Raw genomic sequence first — 239 nt, forward strand, 5'->3', positions numbered from 1 at the left:
AACGGTTATCTTTATACTTTATTATTTTCTTTTTGGACAATTTGCCGACACATGTGGAAGGGAAAGTGGAAAGTCCTAAGATATTATTATTTTTTTTAGCTTTCCGAAATCTTTAAGGAAAGCGAACAGAAAACTCAGATGCGTTTTCTCTCCTTAAGGATTTCTTTTAAGCTCTTTTTAAAGGAACTTCTGACTGATGAGGAAGGTGTTGTTGTGTGGCTTCCTCTTCCTTTGGTCCA

The sequence above is a fragment of the Penaeus monodon genome, chromosome 32 (assembly GCF_015228065.2).
Source record: "Penaeus monodon isolate SGIC_2016 chromosome 32, NSTDA_Pmon_1, whole genome shotgun sequence".
NCBI lineage: Eukaryota > Metazoa > Arthropoda > Malacostraca > Decapoda > Penaeidae > Penaeus > Penaeus monodon.